Consider the following 22,507-nt stretch of genomic DNA (forward strand, 5'->3'; position numbering starts at 1 on the left):
AATTTCAATGCAATCCTTATGGTAATTTCAAGAGCCATCCATATCTATCACCATTACCAACAGCTGGAACAGCCTCACACTGCTAGCAAAAGGAAAGGACAGCTTTCTGTAGCAGGCCATTGGTACTGTCTGGTGTCAGCATTGACAAAGGTGGCGTGTTATTTATTTATTTAGAGCATTTTGCACCCTTCCCTTTAACTGACTCTGCAACAGACCAATTAAAAGAGGCGAAAGGTGACTCTTACCTTTATACAGTAGGCTACATTCAAGCTATGCAAAAGGCAGATTTCTAGACAGGGATACAGTAGAGCTGGGCAATACCAGCTTTTCAACATCACAGTGTTTCACCGGCTAAATATCACAATATAGTGATACATTGCGATGTTGAAAAAAGAAGGAGCATCATTTGGTCCCTGCCCCACAAGGGGTCATGTGAAGCTGCTGCCTCTCCTGCTGCCACCAGCACTTGGCACAGGGAGGAAGGAGGCAGTCTGAGAAGTAAGGTAATGTGATGCAGAGCAGGCAAGCTCCACCTGCAATATACTGCCAGGTATCGATACATCGCCCAGGCCCAGCACACAACCCTCTTCATCATCCATTCAGGCAAGCAATGAAACATTATCAAAGTGCAAAGGCAGATTCCAGCCAGGAAAAAACATGCAAAGGGGGCACAGAGCGTGGTTGATGAGGGGCATGGCCTGGGGAGAAGAAGCATGGGCTGGGAATGGGCCAGGTAGTGAAGTGTAGAGGGCCATATTCAGTCCCTGGGTCTGAAATTTCTCATCCTTGCCCTAGAGTGAGGTTAGAACAAAGGAGGGAGTGCAGAATATCTGGATGAGAAGCTAAGATGGTTTGCTGGGATCCAGAACAATAGACTGGGCGAAGATCAAAAACAAAACCAACAAAAAACCCACTGTGAAGTTTGAATAAGATCCAGGTGCTTGCTTCATTCTGGAACCACTTTTTCAGATTTAAAAATAAAATAAAATCTGGGGTATGTCCTAGGGATGGGAGACCAACCTATGTCCCTCTGAATATTGTTGGACTCCAACTCCTATCAGGCAGCATGCCCAATGGTCACGGACACAGGTTCCCCAGCTATATGTTAAATGGGTATTTATTTATTATACTTAGATTTAAAACAGGATGTATCACGACACATGCACAAAAGATGACTAAGCTATTTTTACATTTGTTCAGATTACTATTTTTGCAATTCAATTAGAAAGAGATACCTGAGCAATTCATCCCTTAATTATTGCTGGGCGGAAGGTGGAGACAGTAAACACTGTTACAGTCCTTCGATTATATCAATAAATAAGTTGCATATCTATGTCACTTCCCACCATCAAACACATTTGGACTAGAGAAACATAGCTATGCTGTTTCCTAAGCAAACAGCAGCAAAAATTTCAACAGAGGTTCGCCTTAAGAAGATTGGACTCTGCCTTATACAGAGTCAGACCGTTGGTTCACCTAACTCAGTACTGCACCTATCCATGCTTTAAGACTGCGCTTTCTCTCAAGAGATGCTGGAGAGACCTTTTTCTGTGCAACTTCCACTGAGCTATGGTCTACATTTGAAGCCTCATTGCTACAGTTTGTGTTGAAATTGTGTCCTTTTTATCAGCAAAGAAACCATTCAGCATCCTTCTCCACCTCTGAAGTTAAGCAGGAATTTGCGTTCCTGATTATGCATGCTGCTTGAAATGAGAACTGTGAAGCACATCGAAGACAATCTGTGGCGCTACATAAAGCAACAGAAATAGTTTGACAGCAATCTTCTATATCCACCAAGATGAGCGGGTTAGAATCCAGAGGATCTCAGGCTGAGCAGAAGATGAGAGAGATAAGCTAGCATAGCCCAGCTGCACTAGAACCTCCCAGTTCAGCCGGAGATCTGCTAGATTCAAACCTCACTCATCCCAGCAGATCTTGAGACAGGATTTCTCCCTTATTTTTTGTTGCATCACAGAACAAAATGGTGTTTGTGCGCAAGAATCCTTTTGTTTGGCAAGTCCTAGATTTAGTGAAGTAGATTTTAAATTCAACTTAGGTGGACTACTTAGGATGAAAGCATTTTCTTAATCCCCCAAAACAGTGTGTGGGAGTTAGGTAGGCTTTATCATAATATAAAGTTCTCTTTTGTGTGTATATGGGTGACAGATCAAGGCTGCACGATGAACAAAGAAGGTGGTTGTGATTCCCACACAACCCTTGGAAAGTGACTGTTTGTTCTTTCAAAACACCTACAACCGCGGAGCTACTTGAATCATAAAAGTACAACTTAATTGTGATGACGACAAATATAGCCCCACAATTGCCCCTTAAACATGGGGTTGGGAGATGAAAAGCCACTAATTAGACAGAGGAACGGCTATAAATAATGCTACCCTGCAACAAATTGTATTATTAAGCAGCATAATAATAATAGTTGGAATAATACTTAGCATCTGTAAATTACACGGCTTTTCACAAAAGCCCAGCTATAGATATCATTATCGCTTTATTGTGCTCAGCTCTAGCCTATGACATTATTCAATCTATGGGGAAAAGTCAAGCACATCGCCGGGGATTTTCACTGGGGCAAAGTATCACTGTGACCAATTAACTACTGGGCCAAGTTCGAGGTGCTGAACCCGCTGCACAAAGCCATGAACAGCTCGGGACCAGGATACGTAACAGATAAACTCACCCCTGATATATCCAGCTGATCACTGCACTCTTCAGAAGGCATCCTACAGATACCATCTGCTCAGCAGGTCAGTTCCATTTGGAGAAGCAATCCGGCCTTTAGAACCCTGTGCTGTTTCATATCAGACCGGCATATCCTTTACTGTATTCTTGGCAAGTATTAAAGACTTTCCATTTTGAACAAGACTTTTAAGTACATATTTTTTTATTAGTCCATCTCTAAGGGCTCATCCACACTTCCTCTTGTGCCATGCCAAGAAAGCACGGCTCTGAGCAGTTTTCCACTCGTCCCATGGGTGTGGATCTGAGCGGTTTTCCATTTGCCCTCCCACTTTCTCCAGGAAAACCCACTCTTTACTGCCAAATCGGAGCAAACGTCAAACTTCACAGCCAGACAGGGGAAGCAGCATGAGTCAGAAGGCTCCTTGAAGCCCAGGCTCTCTTCCCTAACTACAGGCCATTCAGGAGGAGGAGTGTACTTTATGGACGATTTAAGGTAATTTGGTTAGAGCATGGCGCTGATAACACCAAGTCAGGAGAGCTATGATGCCAAGACTAGTCAGAAGTGCAAGATGGTAAGGCCCAAGGCTAATCCAGTTGCAGGTAGTTCCAAAGACGGAACGGGTGATACAGGGGTATACTGTGTGTATGACATCTGTATGTTGAAATTACACTGATGACTGCAACACAGTTCATAAATCGGGGGAGGATGTTGGAGATTCATTCCCCGTGTCTGCAGTCATAGGATTGTTGTCTATCACACGACGGTGTATGTTTTCATTCCACACTGTGGGAAGTGACGGAAACAGGATATTTTGGTATTACTGTGTTCTGTGAAGTGGGACTATTGTCCTTTGTTCTTTCTCTCTTTGCTGTCTGATGAGAAAGAGGAGGGAGCTAAGTCAGAATGCTCCGAGTGTGTTATATGTAAATAAAGTAGATTAGCCAAAATGCTGTGCTATTGGTTCTGTTACGCAAACTGTGAATACTCTGCGGATCTCTGAGTGTGCTGATGCCTGGTGTCAGTCACTGTGATGTTCAAGCTGAAGAAAGCTTTAGAAGCTCCCAAACGATCGACCAGGAGGGAGAGAACATGCCAGTCGGGCATGTGTCTCTACCAGGGTCCTACATTAGAGTAGGACGCTCCTAACAGTTCGATACCTGCATGGGGCAGCTGCCTCTTCCTGCATTGCAGGGAGTTGGCACAGATGATCCTCAGAGTCCCTTCCAGGTCTACAATTCCATAATTCTATGAGTATATATGTAATTTTTGCCTTATGTCCTGACTTTTGTACCTAACCCCTGCATAAGATGCAATATATGATTGGAGCGGCTCTGTTCCTTCTTACACTCATTTTAATATAACCTTGAAGCTGGAGAGCATAGCTACGAGGGAAGAGCAAACCTTTTCTCAGTGATTTCTGTGGATATCAGTGATTTATATGGGGGGGGGGGGAGAGATTCATATGATTCTGGAGTCATAAAGAGATGGAGGATAAATTTGTTCAGTCTGCCATTTGAAGTGTACTGAACTACAGTGGTGCCTCGCAAGACGAATGCCTCGCAAGACGAAAAACTCGCTAGACGAAAGGGTTTTTTGTTTTCTGAGGTGCTTCGCAAGACGAATTTCCCTATGGGCTTGCTTCGCAAGACGAAAACGTCTTGCAAGTTTGTTTCCTTTTTCTTAAAACCGTTAATACCCAGGGTGCATTGCTTGAAGAGATGCAGTTGCGACTTGACTTCGAGGAGCAACTCATAGCATGCGGTGTGGTAGCCTTTTTTGAGGTTTTTGAAGATTTTGGTGATTTTTGAAGCTTTTCCAAAACTTTTTTTGCAGCCATTTGGTAAGTTAAACTTTTAAAACTTTTTTTTTGGGGGGGGTGGGTTTTGGGTTGGGGTGTTTGGAATTCAAGGACTTGGTGTTGGGGAGGGGTTTGCAAGAATCTGGAAGCTTGTGTGTTTTCTGGGAGGTTTGGTGCTTTTGAATTTTTTGGATGTGAAGCACTGATTTTGGGGGGGGGGGTGCGAAGGTAGGAGCTGTGCTGCCATGGGGCCCAAGAAGACTGCTGCTGCAGAGGCCGGCGAGGGGAAGAAGGAGAAGGTTACTCTGGAAATGAAGGAGGAGATCATCCGGAAGCACGACGGTGGAATGCGTGTGACAGACCTTGCCAGGGAGTACGGGAGGAATCCATCGACCATCGGGACCATCCTGAAGATGAGGGAGAAGATCCTTGCGACTGATGTAGCCAAGGGAGTCACCAGGATCGTGAAGAACCACCCAGCTGTTCTGGAGGAGGTGGAGAAGTTGCTGCTCATCTGGTTAGAAGAGAAGCAGCGTGCAGGGGAAACAGTGACTGAGGCCGTCATTTGTGAGAAGGCCAAGCCCTTGCATGCAGACCTCATCTGGCAACAGCCAGGAACCTCAGGCGAGCCAGAAGTCTTCAAGGCAAGCAGAGGCTGGTTTGACCGGTTCAAGACGAGATCTGGAATCCACAGCGTGGTCAGGCATGGAGAGGCTGCCAGTTCTGATGTTCCTGTGGCTGAAGACTTTGCAGCGGAGTTCCTGGAGGTTGTGATGATGGGGGGCTACATTCCACAGCAGGAGCAGGCCTCGCTGGAAGAGGAGGAAGCAACTGAGGAACAGCTGTCCTCCAAAAAACTGAGGGACATTTGCCAGAAGTGGAAAGATGTGCAGGCTTTCGCACAGCGGCACCACCCTGACAAGGACCTGACACGTGACCTTGCGAACACTTTTGATACGAGGGTCATGTCGTCTTTCAGGGAGGTGCTGAAAAGGCGAATGAAGCAGCAGACCATGGACAGGTTCTTCAGCAAGAAGCAAAGAGTGGAAGAGGAACCTTCTTTGAGTTGTCCCCCAGAGTCTTAGAAAATGTATGTACAGTACACTTTGGTGATTTTTAAATGCTTTTCTGTAATGTTTAGAAACTTAAATTATTGTTCCTTCAATTTTTGAAATGCTCTTTACAGTATGTGTGACTTTAAAGAGCACTTAATAAACTCTTTTTGTACCAAATTTGGCTTTGTTTGGACTTTTTTTGACCATAGGAACGCATTAATTGATTTTCAATGCATCCCTATGGGAAACCGTGCTTCGCAAGACAAAAAATCTGCAAGACGAAAAATTCGCAAGTCGAAAAAACTCGCAGAATGAATTAATTTCGTCTTGTGAGGCACCACTGTAATTCGCCAGTGCTGGACATATCTGGATCAAAACACAGCTATCGGTTGGATTATGCACTTCTGCCAATGGAGTTTATAATGCAGTTTTGGTTTTAAAAAACAAGAACAAATCCATGCACACTAAGAAATTGGAAAGCATGCAGGGAGAGGGGAAATTGGGGGAAGAATGCATAAAATATGAGCACAAAATGTGTACAGTGGTACCTCGGGTTACAGACGCTTCAGGTTACAGATGCTTCAGGTTTCAGACTCTGCTAACTCAGAAATAGTACGTCGGGTTCAGAACTTTGCTTCAGGATGAGAACAGAAATTGTGTGGCTGCGGCGGCGGCAGCGGAGGCCCCATTAGCTAAAGTGGTACCTCAGGTTAAGAACAGTTTCAGGTTAAGAACGGGCCTCCAGAACGAATTAAGTTCTTAACCGGAGGTACCACTGTATAAGTTAAATGCATTTTATTTTATTTTCAAGTTTGAAAGAGACAATCACCACCTGCTTGCCTCCTTACTTATAGGTGATGCAGGTGGTGGTAGCGGCTGTCAACCTCCTCCTTAATCTCAGTATTGTATTTGTTGAAATCAGCAGGGAGGAGGATGGGGACAAAACCATAAATAGTTTCCATAAATCATTGGCTCTGCCTCCATTTGCCCTTGGTTCTGGGTCTACCTACTCTTGGCTTTCTTGTCTTCCACCCCACCAGTCTGAGACTCAAGACACCAAGGGTAGACTATGTGGCTATCATTTTTGGAATTAAAAATGCCGACATGGAATGGGGGAGTTTCTCTAGAGTTTTAGGCAACAGATGCTCTCTCCTTTCTGTGCAATAAAGTCCGTCTATTTCTTTTACTGTGTGCCACAAGGAGCCTTGCTGACTGCCTTTTATATTTACAGGGAGTCTTTATGAAGACAGGCCCTTTCTCTTCTTAATAGGTTTTTAACTGGATAATGATGTTCTTTGGTGATAAGTGTGGCTGAAACTTCAAGCGCTGCTTTTTCGCAAAGTTGGCTTTGCTGCCCTCTGTCAAGCTGTGCATTCACAGATGTCCCACCTAAGTGCATTTTAATGGGCATGCGATCTCTGGCTGTAAATATCATCTGTCGCTTACAGTCCTGAATGAAGCACTGTCCTCTTCAGTGTATTGCCAAGCCACTCTTGAATATTGCTTACTCTTCACTTTCCATAGGATACACAGCTGTAACCCTCCACTGTGTCTTCCACAAAGGAATGATAGCTGTGGGACTTGATGCTGCCTAGTTTCTGCCTTCTAGTCAAGCCCGTGATGCCCTGAGACCCTTTTCTGTTAGGGAGGCTACCTTTGTTTGGCAAGGCTGCTCCATAACTACATCACCTATAAAATTCCCACCAACGTAGAGCCTTTTCCCTTGCAATATTTGATGTTACGCCTCCTGCAATTCTGCAGGGTTCTGCATTATATCCAAGTAGGCATATATAGAATTACACCACCGATGTATCCATCTTTCATTGCCCTTTATTAGCTTTGCAAATAAGTCGGCAAGAGTTGCAAGCTAACAACAATTTTCCTAGCCTGCTTGCCCATCATACCCTCCAATATTCCTGAGATGAAAACAGGAACACTCAATTCCATATCAGTAACACTGCTTGAACATTTCCTCCTGATCAAGTACAAAACCTATTAGAGGAAACACACAACACTGCAGAATAATTTAAGCACAGGTTGTCAGAGAGTCAAAAGCATGTGCAAACAACAACAACAACTAGTTATTCTAGGATTATACACATTATTCCTGTAAAACAGGCACTATGGGCGGCTTCCAGCAAATATAAAAAACATAGTAAACCTCAAAAAGATTCCCTATGCAGGGCTGCCTTCAGATGTTTCCTAAATGTTATATAATTACTCATCTCCTTAACATCTGATGGGAGGGCGTTCCACAAATAAGCCGCACCACAACCAACTAAACACAACCAAGCGAGTTCGGGAACCCGTATCCTCTTCCAATATCAAAATAAATAAATAAATAAATACACAAACAAAGGGCCTACCCATGTGAAGCTGAAACAACCCCTTCACTAAGAATAGGCAATAGAATGAAAGAACAATATCCCCATCTCTCCCCACACTCCCCTTTCCCCCAACTGCAAGATGTCTAGGACAAAAATGTCTCTCATCAAACATGAGCGAACTGTGAAAAAGACTATGAATTGAAAGTGGTTTATATGTTTGCTTTGTAACACACAAAACCCAATGGAGCAGGCACATATATGGATAGCTCAGTTAGTAGAGCATTAGACACTCCAAACTGTGGGTTCAAGCCCCACATTGGGTGAAAGATTTCTACATTGCAAGGGGTTGGACTCAATGACCTTTGCATTTCCTTCCAACTCTACAGTTCTATTATTCTATGTACATTCGGGGTGAGGTGGGGGGGTATGCACTGCCCTGTAACCCCATATCTATGTCCCTATTCCCCACTCAGGCACAATGCCTTAACTGTGGTTAGATAAATGAGCACCTCTCATCTTAAAACACTTCTGTGCCACCATGGCACATCTCATGATGAATCCACTGAGTGGATTTATCTTACCCAGTTTTTATTTAGAAGCCGAATCCTACTTGTCTATGCCGACAGTTCCTAAGATGTCAGCGGAAACAAATGCTTACCCACACAAGGCTCTCAGACAATTTCCAATGATTCACTGATTAATTAGGTCTTTGTTTACTGAGGGACTTGTAGCAGGAGTGTAGCAATTTAGAGAATGGCTGTTCTGATGGAAATATGTTGCCCCTGCTGTGGTGGCTGGTTTTGCTATCGCATTCCAAATGGCAAAAAGCGGGAAGGATACGGCCGAGTACGGATAAGTGGTCGGCAGATGGGTAAATGTCGTACATATTGGGCCTGAGGCAATTTGGCAATTAGAAAGCTACAGCCACTTTAAGCGGGGCTACTGAATCAACATTGTCACGGTTTCAGATACATGCTTTCATCTCAATCAAAAAATTATTCCATACATAAATTAGTGACTAAACGAGAACAGAAAAACCATGTGGTACTCTGAGGATACTCTAATAATGCTTCTGGCTTTGTAATGTTCAGAGATGGGGACACTCCACCAATGTTATAAATGCTACAGGTAATTGACTGGTAAGATCATCTGGCCACCTACAAATTGCAAATTGCAACAGAGGGACAAAGGAAAGAACAAATCCCAAATGAGAATCTTAACTGTTATTACAGGGACAAACTACCGTATTTTTCACTCCATAAGGCGCACCTGACCATAAGGCGCACCTAGTTTTTAGAGGGGGAAATCAAGGAAAAAAATATTTCGCCCCCCCCCCCCAGACCCAAAGAGCAGCAGACTGGCTGGGAGAGGCTGCACACGGCTATGGCAGAAGCCAAGACAGCCAGTGGGATGGATCCTGCTCACTGTCTTGGCTTCCTCTTTAGCTGCGTGCAGCCTCTCCAGCCAGGAGAGACTGCGTGCAGCTATGGCAATTCCCCCACCTCCCGCAAAAGCCCACAGGAGCCGCACACCCTTTAAGGAGCACACAGCTCCTGTGGGCTTTTCTACGAGGAGGGAGAAGGGACTGACTGGCTGCGTCAGTCCCTTCTCCCTCCTGGGGAAAAGCCCGCAAGAGCCGCACGGAGCTTATGTGTGGCTCTTGGGGGCTTTTCCTGCCTGCCTCCCCCCTGCATTTGCTCCATAAGATGCACACACATTACCCCTTGCTTTTTAGGAGGGAAAAAGCGCGTCTTATGGAGCGAAAAATACGGTATAAGAACATAGGAAACTGCCTTTTACCAAATCAGACCAAATTAACCCATCTAGTTCAGGATTCATTGACTCGCATCGGCTGTCTAGGGTTTCAGACGTTGGTCTCTCCCACCTGGAAGTGTTGAGGTTTGAACCTGGGACATTCTGCATGTAAAACAGATGCTCTACCACTGAACTATGGCCATTTATCTGATCTAATCTGGTATCTGCTGAAAATTATCAACTAATAATTTGGGGACCAGACAGCAGTCACAACATTAAAAGACGCCTGCTTCTTGGGAGAAAAGAAATAACAAACCTAGACAGCATCTTAAAAAGCAGAGATATAACCTTGCTGACAAAGATCCATGTACTTAAGGCTATGGTTTTCCCAGTAGTGATGTATGGAAGTGCGAGCTGGACCATAAAGAAGGCTGATCGCCAAAGAATTGATGCTTTTGAATTATGGTGCTGGAGGAGACTCTTGAGAGTCCCATGGATTACTAGAAGATCAAACCGATCCACTCTGAAGGAAATCAGCCCTGAGTGCTCACTGGAAGGACAGATCCTGAAGCTGAGGCTCCTATACTTTGGCCACCTCATGAGAAGAGAAGATTCCCTGGAAAAGACCCTGATGTTGGGAAAGATGGAGGGCACAAGGAGAAGGGGACAACAGAGGACGAGATGGTTGGACAGTGTTCTCGAAGCTACCAGCATGAGTTTGACCAAACTGCGGGAGGCAGTGGAAGGCAGGAGTGCCTGGTGTGCTCTGGTCCATGGGGTCACGAAGAGTCGGACATGACTAAACGACTAAACAACAAAAAATGTGGGTATACACTGCACTGTTTTCTCCTTAAGCTTTCACAAGGCCAAGCGCAACAAATCTCTCCCTCACCACCCAACCATCACTGGCAGGTAACTAACCCAGGTTAAAACAGGGACAAACACTTTGCCGCCAACTTAAAATTTAACTGGAATCTATCAGATGTTTTACTCAGGACGGGGGCAGAAATTAAAAGTATGCATGGTGCCGCACAGAGCAGAATCTGTGGTATTGCTTTTATCCGTTTGATCCTGGCTTGGATCAGGTATGGTTCACCTGATTTCTGCCTTAAAAAGGTAAAGGACCCCTGACCATTAGGTCCAGTCACAGACGACTCTGGAGTTGTGGTGCTCATCTCGCTTTATTGGCCGAGGGAGCCGGTGTACAACTTCCAAGTCATGTGGCCAGCATGACTAAGCCGCTTCTGGTGAACCACAGCAGCGCACGGAAATGCCGTTTACCTCCCCACCGGAGTGGTACCTATTTATCTGCTTGCACTTTGATGTGTTTTCGAACTGCTAGGTTAGCAGGAGCTGGGACTGAGCAACAGGAGCTTACCCCGTCACGGGGATTTGAACCACCGACCTTCTGATCGGCAAGCCCTAGGCTCTGTGGCTTAACCCACAGTACCACCTGCATCTCTGATTTGTGCCTACAAAGGTGCAAATCACATGGAACTCATGGCTGGGTTTCCTGAAACTGGGGGAAGAGGAGGCAACAGAAGATCCATGAAGGCAGACCATCAGCTTTGCATGAAGATGATTCCAGGTTCAATGCTTGGCATCTTTAGGTAGGGCTGGGAATGTTGGCAGAGTTTGCTAAATTGCAGCTAGGAACCAAATTGGTTAAGTAAAGTCTCAAAAAAGAAAGAAAGAAAAAAGAGCCAAAGTCTACACTCCAACAAGGGCTGCCATACAACCAGTTTTCCAGGACATTTAAGTGATTCCCGGCCAGACGCTGTTCACAAAGGCCTAATACCAACTATGTCCAGGAGATTTTGGACGTATGGCAACCCTACGATGAAAAGCATCAGTTTCTAAATGCTACATAACTGCATTTGAGGAGGAAGGATGCATGATTTTCCAAATGTCAGCTAATCAGCATATTGTGGAACTGCCTGTTGCAAACTAGAATAGCATTAGGTATGCATGAAAAAGAATATGGTGAGCACACTTTCAGAGTCTATGACTCCTCTTTTTATGGATGCTGTACGTTGTTCAGACACTAAGCACAGAATGTCACACTCCTTACTGGGATGAACAAAAATGTAAATTTTCATCTGAAATGGAGAAGCCTCACAACTTGGTGAACTGTATCCCAAACCCTCATTTCAATGAATCACAGAGCAATCCTATGGATGTAAAAAGTGAGTTTTATTGAATTAAATTGGTCCAACGTCCAGGAAAGTGTGAATAAGATGGCAGCCTCTCAGTCCCATCAATTTTTGGATACATCTCTTTCTTTCCCTAAATAACAATAACCACAGGTAATAGGTACAACGTTAAATGGTGCCAGAACACCTATACACAACTAAAAATTCTAAATGGCACCTCAGTTTTGCCAAGCTCAGCTGTGTTTAAAACTTATACCTTAACATATTAAAAAGTGAGCCCTCTGTAAAAACCTATCATTACGTTCATGCACTTTACAATAAATTATTGTGTAGAGGCTTGCTTAATAACTTGAATTTTGCTCCCCTTCAGCTAGTAAGGTAGTTACTTTGACAAGTTTCATCATATCCAAAATCTGCAAGAGCCACTCTTTGCTAAAAGGATCTTGTGATGATTTATTGTGAATTTCCATAAATAAATCTGGCACTAGATATATTTGGATTATTTCATTCCCATTTAAATAAATGGGTCTAATTTTGTTACAATTGAATACTTTGGTTTTTATAAGCTTGCCAGGCTAGAGACCATACAATGCTAAAATTAAAATCCAGCATCTTTGTGTATAATCTTCTTTCCATTTATTGAGCAAACACTGAATATTTATTGTTCAGCTTCTGAATCGGAATGTCTGAGAAGCCCGCAATTCTAAATATGGGAAACAAAGCATCTGCCATGTAAATATTGTATAGCAAAGTGATCCTTGGAAAGCCAGCTATTTTGTTTTCACTTGCAATATACAGCTATTCTCCCACCATACCCACATACATTTCTTCTGTACTGAATATTTATTATTCAGTTTCAGAATCAGAATGTCTAATGTTATTGTACCCTCGAAAAAATGTGCATAAGGTATGTTGGTATTCACAGTTCTTTGCAACTTGCAGATCTAATGTGTTTTCAGCTCTTAATATATTCTTACAGATTATTCTTCTAGGCTACCTAGTTTGTTCCTAAGAGTACGCATGATTGAAGACACTACTGGTTTCTAATTTAATGGAAACAGACAATATGACACATAATGTAAATGAATGAATGTACTTATATAATTTGCTTTAACTTTATTTGGGAAGGGTGGGAATGCTCATCACACACACATACAAAAAGACTTCTAGTACATTATAGTACATAATTTTATTTGCTTTACTGCAGCACGGATTTACATGCCCATTTGATTTAAGAATATTTTTTTCAGACCTCATTAAATTGTTTGAAATAACCTAGGCAAACTGAATATTGATTATATCAGCACATCATGTTGTTGTTGTTTTAAACTGGCATTATGATGTTATGAGCAGGCCTCTTGTCAAGGATAAGGAAAATTACAGACCTGTCGAAAATGCCAAGTATATATTTAGTGATTCAGAACCAGACAAAGAAATTATGATGTCTGGTAGGAAAGTGAAGCAAGGTCATCTTAAAAAACCGAAAAATATCAATCGGGACAAGGCAGGGGGTGGGGAGCCTCGCATAAAAGAAACCAAATGCTGTTAACCAAAAAAAAATGCATTCACCCCAACTCACCTAGAGGTGTGTCTTGAGGTTGATGAGCTATTTATATACAAATAGGTTCTACATGCCCAATTCCCCAGCCCATTGATCCAGGCAAGGTCATGCAAGCATAGCCCAGCAAGACATTCACAGTAGTGTCAGGCAACTATTCAAAATGAGGATTTTATGGCTAGATTCATTATTTATCTATTGATTGATTGTTTGATTGATCAATCGATCGATGGATCTCCAGGAACTAACCAGACCCAGGCTTCCTTAGCTTCATGAGTCTTCAGACTAAATCCCCTGATTCAGTCCTGTTAGTATTTCATGCCTCCGATGCTGCAGATGAGATTGGTGTACAGTAAATCACATGCCTGTCTGGGAAGAGTGTGGGAACAGAAGGCAGTCTTATCTCTTCCGCTGTATGTACTTATTGTACTGTACTTTTGCTTTTACTTCTGCCTGGTTCTTCTTTTGGAGCTGGAGAGAGAGGATGCCATGACTCCTTTGTCTTTACATAGTGTGTAAATAAATACGTAGATTAGCTCTACGATGTCTCACGCTTCTTGCTGTGTTATGCTAGAAGATTCGTGTGTACATATCATTTGATATATGTCACTGAAGCGCACTGGAGAAGAAGGGAAATGCCTTTTCCAGAGCTGCGCATACTGGAGGATGCTCAGAGTTCGGGGGTTGCAGGGGCACCCCAGGGAGTTTTCCTCTCCTATTTTATGAATAGCGCTTTGGTGCTATTGTGACTATCTGATTTGCTGCACAGCCAGACACTGTGTGATTATAGTTGCCCAGCCCCAGAAAAGACTAGTGTCTATTTACAACATGATCCTACTGTCTGTATCAAACAGATGGGCCTTACTTTAATGCTGGGTACTCATTTGTTTTACATTGTTTCTGATGGTAGCTGATGCTTCCCTAGGAGCGCAATGGTGATGACAAATGTGAGATGGCTTTGGTTCTTCCAAGAAGCCACATTTCCAACACATTGCAATAAATGGATAACGTTGCATAGTTGTAGGTGGGAATAATCCATCAAAGCTCTGAGAAACCTCTGTACCTACCAAGAACTAATAAACACAGCTACAATACATGGCTCCAAGGTGTCCTAAGTAATCAAAATCAAACTACCTATGGGGCTTGATGGGGCTAAAACAGTGAAGTTTTGAAGCCTCATAGCTGTTTCTGAGTAATGTGTGGTCTGTTGGGTGATGAAGGGGTATGTGTGAATTAACCTAAAGGATTTTATGTAGTCGGGACTTTGTGAAACAGTTTCCAAGCCAGGAAGGAGTAACCAAGACTGTTTCTGTCTGTACTGTAATTGGACAATACTTTTTATATCTTAATTTTATTTCATCTTTTAAAATATCACTTGCAGCCAGCAGGCTCATGACACAACTGTAGACACTCTCTAGCCTCACTTTCACTGCTTCAGCTACTATGCAAGACACATTCTTTGCACAAACTTACCAACAATTTGGTGCATGGGAGAGTGTTAATTAACTGTCGCCCTGGAAAGCAGGGCCAGCTGGACCTCACCAGGACGGAGAGAATTAAACTGGTGTCAGAGTAGCACCTTGGCAGAAACAATGAAGGTGTTGGCAGTCAGATTATTAAGAGAAGGGAGATGAGCTTCAAAGCTCTGACTCCCTGTCCTTTGCAACTGAGGCTACAAGGCTCGCAAAGAGAGTATTTCACCAGCAATTTGGAGCACAGGACAGTGTTAATTAGCTGCTACTGTGCAGAGAACTGGGAGAGTCTATCATAGTCTAAGTGTAGAAAGTAGGATTAAGGGCTTGTTTTGTTTGAAGAGAACTATATGCACTTGATGAACAATTTTGGAAGATTTCTAGATAGATAGATAGATAGATAGATAGATAGATAGATAGATGATAGATAGATGATAGATGATAGATAGATAGAGGTAAAGGACCTCTGACAGTTAAGTCCAGTCGCGAACGACTCTGGGGTTGCAGCGCTCATCTTGCTTTACTGGCGGAGGGAGCCGACATTTGTCCGTAGACAGTTTTTCCGGGTCATGTGACCAGCATGACTAAACCGCTTCTGGCTAAACCAGAGCAGCACACTGGCTAAACCAGAGCAGCACACTGAAACGCCATTTACCTTCTCACCAGAGCGATACCTATTTATCTACTTGCACTTTTGGGTGTGCTTTCGAACTGCTAGGTTGGCAGGAGCTGGGACCGAGCAAGAGGAGCTCACCCCATTGCGGGGATTCAAACCACCGACCTTCCGATCGGCAAGCCCTAGGCTCAGTGGTTTAGTGCCACCCACGTCCCAGATAAGATAGATAGATGATAGATATAGATAGATGATAGATGATAGATGATGATAGATGGATAGATGATAGATGAATAGATGCATAGATAGATAGATAGATAGATAGAGAGACAGAGAGACAGAGAGAAAGATGATAGATGATAGATAGATATAGATAGATGATAGATAGATGATAGATGATAGATAGATAGATAGATAGATAGATAGATGATAGATGATAGATAGATAGATAGATAGATAGATAGATAGATGATAGATAGATAGATAGATAGATGATAGATGATAGATGATAGATAGATAGATGATAGATAGATAGATAGATAGATAGATAGATAGATGATATAGATGATAGATGGATGGATCGATGGCTGATAGAATTGGTATTATCTACTCGAGCTGGTATGCTTTTGAACTGCTAGGTTGACAATTTGTATCTATAATTATATAAATTACATATCTAGAATATTGATCCTGGGTCAAGGTGCACACCCATCAGCTGATGGGTGGAAGAGTGCCTTGCTCCAGCAAAGCAACAACCTATGAAACCTCTTTGATGTCAGGTGTGGACCAGGTTAGTATAGTATATCAGGAAAGAGCTGGTGGGCAAAATTGGGACCCCTGCAGGGCCAGATTTGGTCTGCAGGAGCATGGTCCCACCACTCAGCTAGGGGAAAGCGAGATGATATGTCAAACTAAAGAACCTGTATGACCTTAAAATGAGAATGAGAAAACCCTGAATGGGAAGACTAAGCATTTGGCCAAAAATAGCTGCACAGATGGGAGAAGCTATGCATCTGTCAAATGCTACACAGCCTGTAAATAGATAGACATCATAAGCTTTTAATTGTGATAGTTATTCTGACCAACAGCCCACTTAACTCAGCATATTGTCTCTCTCATGCTCACCAGGGCTAAATGGACACTGGCCAGTATCTGGCATAAAAATAAAATAAAAAGTTTTCAGAAGAGTATAATTACAGAGTAATCATACATATATGTATATGTGTGTGTGTGTTAATATAACACATAATTAAAATATGCTACAAATATATAGTGCTGTGAGTTTGAAGAGTTAGTCTGCATGATGCCCAAGACCCTTCTATTCCTGGGGTCCTGAATCTAGCAAAGGTTAACATCTAATGGAGAAGTCCATTGTTGAACTAGTCAGGCAAGTTTCTTTGTGAGATAATATCACACCTAAGCACCATCATTAGTATAACAAAAGGAAGTTGTTCTGTGCCAGAGGGCAAATGAGTGAGCCTTTGCCCCCTCACCTGGCAGGCAGTAAAAAGACAGAAACCAGGGCAGTTGTACAAGAGCTGAGCTGGAAGCAGGCTGCAAGCAGAAGCCTGAGAGTGAGAGCCAAGCTTGATTTCTGTTTGATTCCAAGGTTATCACAACGGCGGAACTGCACTGCTTGGAACTACAGTGTTACCTTGGGTTACGAACTTAATTCGTTCTGGATGTCCATTCTTAACCCGAAACCATTCTTAACCTGAGGCGCGCTTTCGCTAATGGGGCCTCCCGCTGCTGCTGTGCCACCGCCGCACGATTTCCGTTCCCATCCTGGGGCAAAGTTCTCAACCCAAGGTACTACTTCCAGGTTAGCAGAGTTTGTAACCCAAAGTGTTTGTAACCTGAGGTATCACTGTACACTGACAGTTCACTGGGCATGCCTCTAACATGTGGTACAAATTCACGGTAGTAGTCGGTGACAAACCTGCAATGATTTTATTATTTGGCTTATGTGAAAGTTTGTCTTTATCTATCCTTATCTTTACATTGTACAGTGGTGCCCCGCAAGACGAATGCCTCGCAAGACGGAAAACCCGTTAGACGAAAGGGTTTTCCGTTTTGGAGGTGCTTCGCAGGACGAATTTGCTATGGGCTTGCTTTGCAAGACGAAAATGTCTTGCAATTCCTCGGGGTTTTTTTTCGCTCCCCGCCCCCTTTTTCTAAGGCACTAAGCTGCTAATAGCCTTTTAGCAGCTAATTCGCTAATCCCTTAAGCCTTTAATAGCCGCTAAACCGCTAATAGCGCTAATCCGCTAATCCGCTAATGGGCTTGCTTCGCAAGACGAAAAAACCGCTAGACGAAGAGACTCATGGAATGGATTCTTTTCGTCTTGCGAGGCACCACTGTATTGGTATCTGAAGAAGTGTGCATGCACACGAAAGCTCATACCAATAGCAAACTTCGTTGGTCTCTAAGGTGCTACTGGAGGGAATTTTTTAAAATTTTGTTTCATTTACATTGTATTGTTTGCTGCCATTTCTGTCAATGGCAGGAAAGGAACTCTTTTCGGAAGCTGCTATCCCATGTCAAACTTGAAATCCATGCCATGCCATAGCATCATTCCATAGGCTTGCAGGAAGGAGGGGAGCAATTGTGGCTGGCAGCTGGCGCTTACCAAAAAGAGTTCTGTTGCTGTCAATGCCACCAGATGGTGGCAAAAATGCTATTTAAACTAGTAGAAGTTCTGAGTGTGAGACAATGTTTCCAATAATAACTCACTTTTACTAATTAAGGCATGCTACAAAATTTGGACAAGGTTCTCAGCAACTCCTTTACTCTTAGCAACTCTTTTCTTATACCCTTTTATGTCTTTTCACCAGTTCTATAACCAGCCAGACACCACCCTGCACCGTTAAAAAAAAAGGTAAAGGACCCCTGACAGTTAAGTCCAGTCACAGATGACTCTGGGGTTGTGGCGCTCATCTCGCTTTACAAGTCGAGGGAAACAGCGTTTGTCTGCAGACAGTTTTTCCAGGTCATGTGGCCAGCATGACTAAGCCGCTTCTGGCACAACAGAACACCGAAACCAGAGCAGCGCACGGAAACACTGTTTACCTTCCCGCTGGAGCGGTACCTATTTACTTGCACTTTTTGGTGTGCTTTCGAACTGCTAGGTTGGCAACAGCTGGGACCAAGCAATGGGAGATCACCCCATCACGGGGATTCGAACCACCAACCTTCTGATCAGCAAGCCCAAGAGGCTCAGTGGTTTAGACCCCAGCGTCCCTATCCTACACTGTTATGAGCAAATAATTTCCAGAATGGATGGCGACATTCTCCCAAAGAACCAACTCAGTGGCACTGAACCTCTTTTACATACTTTTAAACTTCGAACGTTGTGAATCTTTTGCACCAAGAATAGTGGCATGGCTCAGTTTTGAGGTGATTCAGTTGCCTCATCTTTCATTGACTTGCATGCAGATTGGGTTGCACTGTTAATTTTTTTTGTTGTTAAAAAACATACACACCCAAGTTGGCAAGAGCATCAGCTTCCTCTTTGGTGTTGCTTTTTCCTTGCAAGGTGGACACACAGCTGCCCCAACATAACTAACGACTGCCCAGAAAACACAGAAAAAGAATTACGGTCGAAAGAGTAGCTTGGTTATTTTAAGAACCGGTATGTCACCCTCTTGGGTGTCAACCTCTTGACTTTTTAGCTGACAGCAAGGGTGGGGAACCATTGGACCTCCAAATGTTACCAGGCCACAACCGCCTTTAATGTTTGAATTTCTCCTTCATTTTTGTTTGCTTTCACAGGAAATCAATGAAATGCTCCCTTTGGGAGCAATGTTAACAAGGCTGTCCAACGACCTGCAGCCAGTTGTCAGCCGGAGTGCAAGACAGGCAGAACGCAGTGTGGGACGCTTTGATAAAAAGCAAAAGGGTAAGTGATGACACTGAGAGCCAGTGTGGTGTAGTGGTTAAGAGCGGTAGTCTCGTAATCTGGTGAACCAGGTTCGATTCCCTGCTCCTCCACATACAGCTGCTGGGTGACCTTGGGTTAGTCACACTTCTCTGAAGTCTCTCAGCCTCACTCACCTCACAGAGTGTTTGTTGTGGGGGAGGAAGGGAAAGGAGATTGTTAGCCGCTTTGAGACTCCTTAGGGTAGTGATAAAGTGGGATATCAAATCCAAACTCTTCTTCTTCTACTACTTCTGAAATCTGCATAGCCAAAATAGCAGAGAGGACCACATAACTTCATTTCCAGCAATTCCAGAAACAGATCCTGAAGATTTTAGCTTCATTATTGGTGTTCCCACTCCACTCCATTCCACCTCCATGCCACCCCCACAAAAACCATACTCTGTGAGTCCTTATATTGTGGAGAAAACCATCACAACATAGGACTCTGCATTTGCTAAATATACAAACAGGCGGAGTAGAGACTCCCACCATGAGAGCATTTGAAGTGATTGCTCCACTGGCTCTAGTCTAAGGTCTTTCCTTTTGCCTGTAGTAGTCCATTCGCCTCTCACAATCCTTCAAATGACATCCCCTTTTTCCTTATCATTCCTCACATTCCTGCAACAAACTTTTGATAGCAAATGTGCACCTGAACTAGCTTCTGCAAACGTGGATAACATCATATTGCTTTTGAAATATCATACGCCTTGAGAGTTCTACTATCAGGTGTTAGACAAATATAATAAGCAAGCACATAAATTGTTCTGAAGTCTTGGGCATGGAGGTTGCTAGACAATTTTTAGGGATATTACTGTCTATCAGTCTGTCAGGCATACCTGGTTCCTTCAGCCCAACTTTGTATAAAGACAGGTTTAGGTATCTGTGTTTCTTTAGTTTTCTGCTGCCATCAGTTACGTCAGAATGCTTACAAAACCTCCTGGTATCTGATATATTAGGTTTAGGTGTAACATGGACAGCAACACTGGACAGAATGAATTTTAAACTAAGGTGGTTGTTTAATTAAAGGAATACTATATACGTTAGGGAATCCAGTGGTAGCTCAGGTTACATACGCTTCAGGTTACATACGCTTCAGGTTACAGACTCTGCTAACCCAGAAATATTACCTCGGGTTAAGAACTTTGCTTCAGGATGAGAACAGAAATCATGCAGCGGTGGCGTGGCGGCAGCAGGAGGCCCCATTAGCTAAAGTGGTGCTTCAGGTTGAGAACAGTTTCAGGTTAAGAACGGACCTCTGGAACTAATTAAGTCCTGAACCTGAGGTACCACTGTACAGATGCACATATATTGGGGTCTTAAAGGAGCTTGGTAACAGTTTATGTTAGCTCAAGAGACACGTGCTGAGAGCAGCCTCTAAAGTCCCAGTCCCAGAACATTCTCATTAAACACACACACATTCAAAGAAAACATATTCACAAAGAGACAATAAAGAGAGGGAAATCGAGGAAGAATTATCTAATCCACTGGAGCCCTTGAGATGTGGGGAAAGCATCTTAAAACTGTGGGAATGTTAAGGATAGTAGGAAAGAATATATTGATTACCGTATTTTTCGCTCTGTAAGACGAACATTTTCCCCTCCAAAAATTAAGGGGAAATGTGTGTGCGTCTTATGGAGCGAATGCAGGCTCCTTGGCTTCAGCGATAGCAACGCGAAGCCTCAGAAGCGCAGTGGGAGCACTCCCGCTGTACTCCGGAGGCTTCGGGTTGCCTTCACTGAAGCCTGGAGAGCAAGAGGGGTTGGTGCGCACCGACCCCTCTCACTCTCCAGGCTTCCAAGGTAGCCGCCTGAAGCCTCCAGAGTGCGGTGGGAGCTCCCGCAGTGCTCCGGAGGCTTCAGGTTGCCTTCCTCTGAAGCCTGGAGAGCGAGCGAGGTTGGTGCGCACCGACCCCTCTAGCTCTCCAGGCTTCCAAGGTAGCCACCTGAAGCCTGGATCCTCTGGAGCGCAGCGGGAGCTTCCGCTGCACTCCGGAGGCTTCGGGTTGCCTTTACTGAAGGTGAAGGCAATGTGGGAAAGGGAGAGCTGCGCAGTGAAGCGGGAGGAGAAATGGAAGGGGCTCCGTTTCTCCTGCCGCTTCGCTGAAGGGGCGCTGTGCAGAGAGGGGGAGAGTTTTTTTTCTTCTTATTCTCCCCCTCTAAAACAAGGTGCATCCTATGGTCGGGTGCGTCCTATAGAGCGAAAAATACTGTAAGTATTATCCTTCCTTCACTCACGCTAATGACTGATGTAGCAGAGAAGATTCCCCTCAATATAGCAGGAAGCTAGTTTGAGTATTTGTTTGAATCTCTTTAGTTACGTAATCCAATCTGGATTGCCCAGATGGATTATTTCTGGTGTCCCCTTTTATCCCTCTTAAAAGACACAAGAGTTTTTCCTTAAAAGTAACAAGAAATTTACTCACATTCAGTTCTGTTTGATCACGTATGGAGATTGAGCTCATGTGCTGCTGGCTGAAAGCCAGCAGACAGCAAAAATACATTAAGAGAACAGCACCAAGAGAAGAAAATGGCTGCAGGAGAGCAGCATGGCAGCAAGAGAGAGACAATGGCTTCATGACTCCGCTCTTTTATGGAGTCAGCGAGAGCCACGCCCATCTCCCAGATCACTTGCAGGGGGAGGAAGCTCCAGACCAGTGGAACAGGAAGTTACACTGACTGGATGTCCCCCTGCCTGTGCCCACTCTAGGGAAATAAGGAATGTTGCACTTGACTGTTCCAATGGATTACATTCCACAAAAACATGAACATGGTGCTACGCAGAATTTTCTGAACTGGAGGAAGGTTGAAGGTAATCCAGTCAAACAACTTTCCGCCTGGCTCCAGAAGTGCTTCCTCTTCTGGAGCCCAGGGAACATGGAGGTCAGAGCTCAAACACAATCATAAACTCTGAAGAAATCTCAGTCTTGATCCAGCTTTGCCGCCTAACCAGGAGTACATTTTCTTCCACGCTTAACAAACTTGCTTTTAGTATGAATCAAAAGATTAGCAACTCTATATACTTTGAAATATCATTATCATTTGGGAAAATTTCATCTGGCTTACAAATGTTTTATTATTCCATTAGGCAGATATTCAGCAATGGCAACCAGCCTTACTCTTCTGGAACGACTGCAAGTCTCTCAATATATATTTACCCAC

At 43.7% G+C, this 22,507-nt stretch overlaps 2 long non-coding RNA genes across 2 annotated transcripts; one reads left to right on the forward strand and one right to left on the reverse strand.

Annotated features, from left to right (window-relative positions):
* Positions 1 to 4,702: 4,702 nt before the first annotated feature.
* LOC310676346 lies at positions 4,703 to 5,831 on the reverse strand. The gene is made up of 2 exons (XR_014510474.1): positions 5,430 to 5,831; positions 4,703 to 5,002 (listed from the first exon to the last, which is right to left on the reverse strand). It is a non-coding gene; the product is annotated as an uncharacterized lncRNA (long non-coding RNA).
* On the forward strand, positions 5,009 to 5,728 carry LOC310676343. The gene is made up of 2 exons (XR_014510471.1): positions 5,009 to 5,266; positions 5,339 to 5,728. It is a non-coding gene; the product is annotated as an uncharacterized lncRNA (long non-coding RNA).
* Positions 5,832 to 22,507: the final 16,676 nt, after the last annotated feature.

Source organism: Podarcis tiliguerta, assembly GCF_965153285.1.
Source record: "Podarcis tiliguerta genome assembly, chromosome: 4".
Lineage (NCBI taxonomy): Eukaryota > Metazoa > Chordata > Lepidosauria > Squamata > Lacertidae > Podarcis > Podarcis tiliguerta.